Raw genomic sequence first — 6,508 nt, 5'->3', positions numbered from 1 at the left:
TGAATGAATAGAATTGATTTAATAAAATTATAATGTTTTTTAATGACTGTGTGAGATTGTGTTCAGGACAGAAAACTGACATTTTGTCTTAGTCAATGTACATTTTATTAAAATCAATGTGGTCTATTGCATAAGGCCCACTGAAAGGAACTTTAATAAAGTCCAATCTATAAAAAGTAACCAACTCTGATTCCACTGAAATTTAACTTGATGGTAGTTACAGTTTTCATTGGACACATATACTTATCCAGTGCTTATTATGTACCAGGCGCTGGGGAAGTATGGATGAAAAGTCACTTTTCCTTCCTTTAAGATACATGGCGTGGAGTAACTAGCTTAACAGTTTACATTACATTCAAGTGCACCTAAATGTATAGCATTTCACCAGCATTTTAAAGGACCATCTCTGTTACGTTTTAAATAAAACTTCGGCTTGAAAAAAATGGAATGTTAATGACCTTTCTAATTCTAATAAATGACTTGAGTTGTTAACGGAAAGGGGAATGGTCTCAGTTTCATGTTCAAAGGGAGTTTTGGGCATTGAAACAAAATGGTTTCTTACACTTCGCAGTGAGTTTAGTTTTGCTGCTCCTGGGTTTTCCTTTTTTGATGAAAAATAGGTTTTTAGCCATGCATATTTTCCATGTTGGCTTCTGGAATGCTGAGATGCTCACCTGCAGGAACCAGGTGGGGTGGTACAGCCTGCCATTTGTCTCATGCTTTCTTTCTGCTCTTGACTGCCCAGTAAAACCTCTATGTCCCTGACCCTGATTCGTGGTTCTTGTTGATATTGAATTTCATTCTATTACCTTTGCTTTTAATGCAAAATGTTTTGAAATCATTAAGGAACAAAGTAAATGAAGAAAGTGAAATATAACTTTTAAAAAAATATTTTTAACTGTTTGAAGACTAAAACAATCTAGTCCTTATTTTCCTATAGAACTTTGCTCAATGCTTGTCACATAACAGATAATCATTAAATTCTTCTTACTTTAAATTCAGTAGATAATTTTATTTGTTAATTCGAGTGTCAATTACTGAGCACCTATTGTGTTCCCAGAACCCCGGTAAGTGCTGAGGTTATAAATGGGAGTTAGGCTGTAATTGTCAGCTAACTGCTGTAACAAACAAATCCCAAATCTCAGAGGCCTAATACAGTCAATGTGCATTGCTCGTTGACGCCACAGCCCTAAGCTGGGGTGGTGGGGAGGGAGTCTTTGTTTCACTACATAGGCTTCATTATTTTCTGTGTTTAGTCCCCAAAGTGGCCCGAGGTATTAAAATCCAGGTGGAAGAAGGAGACAACAAAAATGTGTGGAGGCTCCCATGAGGAAGGGTGTAGGGTCAGCCCCTTCCACCCACATTCCAGGGGTCAGAGTTCAATCCCAGGGTTCCCCCTAATTTGTTGACAGAGTCTGGGAACTGTCTTCCTAAATGACCAAGAGTAAACGAAAAGGCACTCGGTAAGCTTCAAACATCATATCCCTAATTGTCCACCCTCCGACATCCATGGAGCACAGCCACCCCTTCCCACTGGAGACAATGCAAAGACCCACCAGGCCCTGCATCCAGCCCAGGTGCAGGCTCTCCAGACAATGTGTGCCTTCTTGTAGTCCAGTGGAGAGTCAACTGCCACCACAGACACCAGCACACTTAATGGTGGACCGGGGTCAGGAAAACTCCAGTTAAAATTCCCAGTCTGAACACAGAGAAATCGAGGAGGCCCAGAAGTCGCTGGCCCAGTTATGAGATGCAGCTGACTCAGTGAGGAGGGCATGTTCTTGATGAAGCTTTGATTTTGTTTTGCAGGAGCAATACTTCTGTCCACCTCCCACACTCCTTGCCACCTTTGAAAAGGGTTTAGGAGGTTTGTCTTCCTTCAAAACTGGACTGCCTCCCCAGTCTTCTTCTTGCTGCAGAAAATATTGTTACCTAAAGATCAAACAGGCAAAGGGATTTTTATTAATAATTGGGCGAGGGAGATTATTTTGGCTCGTTTTACATTTTTCAGGGTTGTCATTTTGTTGGCAATAAAATTTATTCAAAAATGCATCTAGATTCTGATCTATTTGATTCCAGTTGACTGGTGTACCTCTAACTACACCCAAAGTTCTTTCTGAGATATTCTCAAGCCTGTCTGTCTCAGTCAGTTCAGGCTGCTATAACAGATGCCATAGAGTGGGTGGCTTAAACTACAGATATTTATTTCTCACAGTCCTGGAGGCTGGGAAGTCCAAGAGCAAGGCACCAGCTGATTCTGTTCCTGCTGAGGGTCTGCTTCCTGCCTTCTCACTGTGTCCTCAAATGGCAGAGAGATCATCTCTTGCATGTCTCTTTTATAAGGTCACTTATCTCATCACAAAGGCTCCACTCTCATGACCTAATTACCTCCTAAAAGCTTCATCTCTGAACACCATCACACTGGGGATTAGGGGTTCCACATAGGAATTTTCAAGGGACACACTTGGTCCATAGGACTGCCACACTCCTGTATGTCGTGATCCGAAAGACCATGCTCCTGAGTCATGTAAAGGGAGCCAAGAGCAGGCAGCGATGGTCAGTTATACTAATGAGCTCAGAGAAGACTTCTCAGAATAGATAAGCCTGTGATGTTCACCAGGTAGGGAAGGGAAGGGAAGAAGTAAAAGCAAGGTGCGACTATGCAGCACAGCCAGCAAGTTAGGGTAATTATAAGTGTTTTCGCAACTCCAGGACAGGAGGTCCCCGGGGTAGTTTCCAGAAGTAAGACTACAAAGACTATTATATGCCGGATCATACAGGATCTTGTTGCCTTTGTTGGAATTTTGGCCTGTGAGCAGTGGAGGGTCCCTAAAGGCCTATAAGCAGGGGAGTGATAGGATCAAAGTGGAGGCAGGGCTGAAAGAACAACCACTCAGTGGCAGTCACCGTAGCCCAGGCAAGAGTGATGAAGACCCAACTAAGACAGAGGCTATGGGATGGAGAGGAGAATTTTGACGTAAGAATTGTTAGGATGGAGATTCAGGGATTGCAGACAAGGAGGAGGAGGGACCATCTTCATTATACTCGGTGATTTGTTAGATCCCATGGGCTCTCCAACCCTGCAAGCAAAGGGCCATCTCTGCAGTGCCTGTTGGAATGGAGAAATGGGCGCAGCCTTCAGCTGGCTAGGTCCTCCACAGGGATTCTGTACATGAATCTTGGGCGAAAGCTTAAGTCCAGCTCAGTAGGCAAACAGATTCCTGACCCTGCAGAGAAAGGACCCATGGAAAAGAACAGACCAAAATACAACTGCAGACTCCACGAGCACCGATGGTGTAGGAAGCTGAACCTCACATCCCCTTTAGGTAGGCAATCATCCACCTGTCACTGAGGGCTAGAGAGGGCAAGAAAGAGAAGTCACATACAATTGCATGTGCAAACTCAGGATGGAAAACATTCTCTAGCTTACTATAGAGTCTAATTATAAACTTACTGAAATTTAAAATTTTTCCAGATATTATTTAATCATCATCAGCTTCTTAGTTCTGCTTGACCCAAATACAAAGGCAAGCATGGGAGTTTTTCCCCTTGTGGCTGTCTCTCATCCAATTTTAACACAATGTGCCTTGTAGTACTAGGGATTACACCTAATTAAGGGTTGAAATAGAGGTCTTTTGTGAATCTGGTCTTTGCCAGGTTTGTTTCACTAGTTTGCTACTGCTCTACAGGTGAAAATATTCTTTTTGAAAAAGTAGATCATCTTCAACCTGGTCCATGTCTTCATTACTAAGTACAAATGAGATATTGAGTTGTTGTACTGTAGTCTTACTAGGAACAGCCCTATCAGATTAAGGAGAGGCGGAACTAGAGAGTGAGCATTAGATGAGAGAAAGAATACCAGTTTCCCAGGCTGGAGGTAAATTGTGGTCCTGTCACTTCCTCGCTGGGTGGCCTCACAAGTTGCTTAACCTCTGCAAGTCTTCATATACAAAAAATGGTGGTGAAGATTAGCAAGAAAGGAAATGTGTAGGGCTGTGCCTGCCTGGGTTCTCAGAGGGCAGGTGCTCAGTAAAGGAAGACCTGGGGTTGCTAGTGAGCCTTGAGTTCCAAGACAAGATGTAGATGTCAGTTTGTTACATCAGTTTGTTGGTAAAGTATAAAGCCAGGGACGCTGGTAAGAAATAGATCCTGTTGTCTGAATGACTCAGTAAACTCACACTCGGCCCCACTAACCAAACTTCCAGGGTAGCATTCTACTTGGGATAGGTGGTAGGAGAAGCTCAAAATACTGTGCTTCCTCAATTCTAAGACATATATTTCTGATCACATGTTAATGTATCTAAAATCTGTATACATACATTTAACAGTTGATTTATAGTCAATAAAATACCATGGGCACCCACCCCATTCTCACCCTAGAATGCTATCATGAAATTGATAGAGCAGTTTCCAATCTAAGGCATTTTAAAAGGTGCAAATAAGATATTTACCATGCAAGTCAAGGAAAGCCACCCCTTGCCTGCTTTCAGCACATTTTAAAATTCAGGGCATCTCAAGCTCAGATGGCTTTTACATCTTCTAGAGCAGGTAGGCATGATCGGAGTGCCCAAATGAAGTGAAATGCGGATCCTAATATTTGGTTCATGGGTTGTATACACTCCTGTGCCTTTGCTCATAGGTTGCTTTGTCCTGGAATTCCTGTCTTATTTTGCTCTGAAAAGCACCTGTTAATGTTTCAAGCTTCACATGAACCTCATCCTTTCTCTGAAGCCTTTTCTGACAAGGACAATCCTTACCCAAAGTGGAAGAGACAACTCCCTCCTCCTTCCTCTTCCTTGCCTCACAAGCCATCACTTCTGGGATGCACCTGCTGGTTTTCTTGTTTCTACATGAGTGACTATTTCCCATCTTTCGCCCCATCAGACAAACACTGTGTGTATCTCATTCCTCTCCCAGCCAGGAGGATTTACTTAGGACACAGTAGATATTCAAGAAGTCCTCTTAAACAAATTAATAAACATCCTCCATACTAGTCCTTGCCTGTAAGGAACCCTGTGAAGAAACTAAGCTTTCAGAGTAGTGTAAAAGTAATCTGTAACCTAAAAATCCAGATTGGAAGAAGAATCCCTTGGTGGTACAAATTTAAATCTGCACATCTTCTAAAGTGCAGATCACTGGCTCACTGCCAGGTGGCTGAAAGCGGAAGTGCCATTCCCTTTTCTCCCATAAGTTTCCTAGCTATGTGGTGTATTTGGATTTCCCTATTAACCTGTATTTCCCTCATATACCAGGCCAAAGTCCAATCTCTACAGAGTTCTCCCTGTGCTTCCTGTATGGATCAGACTACGGACGCTTGTCTTGTTGTCAGACTCACCTGACAGATAGATTTGCTACAACAAATGAAAACACTAAGTAAGCAGCTCCCATCTATTTTTTATGGCTGACATTCATTCCCAGCAAACAGCAAATGTTTATCCCAGGATGAAAGCATCTATAATTCCTGAAGTTTTCATTTTGCTATAAATCACAGTGAATATTTCCATTGTGAGATGTTTTCTTAATGTAAAGCAAAAGTTAAAATACATGTATTTTTAAAAGTTCCTTAGAAAGAATCACAACAAAGATTTGTTCCAGAAAGAACTGAAGTGAAAACGGCCATGGGAAATGTCACAGAAGGGTTAAAAATGTCACCCGAAATATTTAACCTAATTATACTCTATAAATAAATATATATGCATATATACATAGATAGAAAGACGCAATCAAGAGTTCAAAGACAAGGTACTTAGTAACAGATGCCTCTCCTCCTCACAGTTCCGAACTTTCATTTTTAACCGTACTCCAAGGTCATCACTGAAACTGTTGGAACTCCTGAACCTAAGACATTGCAGCAGCAGCTGTCAGAGGCTCACAGACTTAGCTGCCATTCAGGCACGTCTCCCTGGGAGAACGTCACCAGGAGAGCTGGGCCAACAGCAAAGAATTCTGGGAGAAGAGGCGATGATCATGGTGAGAGCTTACAGTTATGAAGTGCTTCTCATGCCTTACCTCCTTTAATCCTCATGGCTGCATGTAGGGACAGGGACCCTGATTAGGACCATTTTATAGATGAAAGATTAAGTAGCTTGCCCCCATCACACAGCTAGTAAGTAGCAGAGAACTTAAAAATGGTTGACTTTCAATTTGCATTGAAGATCGATATAAACAATGAAGTTGAAATGCTCAATATGATTTTCCCTCTTCATCTTTAGACTTAAATTAAGAATAGAGGAGAGTAATTGTCATATATTTGGGTCAATTATCTCTCTGTCAAAGTCATTTCTATCCATCAGCATTTTGGGGGGTCCAACAAGTTCTACCTGCTGGTACTGGGGCTCTCACCAGCCAGCCACAGGACCCAAGAATCTGGCTATTACATCCTTAATGTCTCCTTGGGACCCCTTCGGTCCCTACAATACGGTGTTGCATCTGTGCTCACCTGAGCTGAATGTGGCTAAGAATTTGTCATACTTCCAGTATCTTTCAATCTCTCCTAATTCCAAAGATT

The sequence above is a fragment of the Propithecus coquereli genome, unplaced genomic scaffold (genome assembly GCF_000956105.1).
Source record: "Propithecus coquereli isolate 6110/MARCELLA unplaced genomic scaffold, Pcoq_1.0 Scaffold217, whole genome shotgun sequence".
Lineage (NCBI taxonomy): Eukaryota > Metazoa > Chordata > Mammalia > Primates > Indriidae > Propithecus > Propithecus coquereli.
This window is presented reverse-complemented; position numbering follows the sequence as displayed.